The following is a 208-nucleotide window of genomic DNA, read 5'->3' as shown; positions in this document are numbered from 1 at the left end:
GTGTTCCAACACCATTCTGCACCCTCTTAAAAGAGGTTGGATAATGGCCGGACCATTTCTGCGTAATTTCCGCGGTACTTGTGCAAGTAGTGGGCGAGACCAAGCTTCTTACGCAAGTCCTTCTGGTTCTTAAGGACCGGCCAGACTACAATGGCCTTGACCTTAGCAGTACCCGCTCGAAGGCCACACTTCCCAATGAAGCACCCTA

The sequence above is a fragment of the Plasmopara halstedii genome, assembly GCF_900000015.1.
Source record: "Plasmopara halstedii genome assembly, contig: Scaffold_526, whole genome shotgun sequence".
In the NCBI taxonomy this organism is placed as follows: Eukaryota; Oomycota; class Peronosporomycetes; order Peronosporales; family Peronosporaceae; genus Plasmopara; species Plasmopara halstedii.
The sequence above is the reverse complement of the archived record's forward strand: the minus strand, read 5'-3'. Positions refer to the sequence as shown.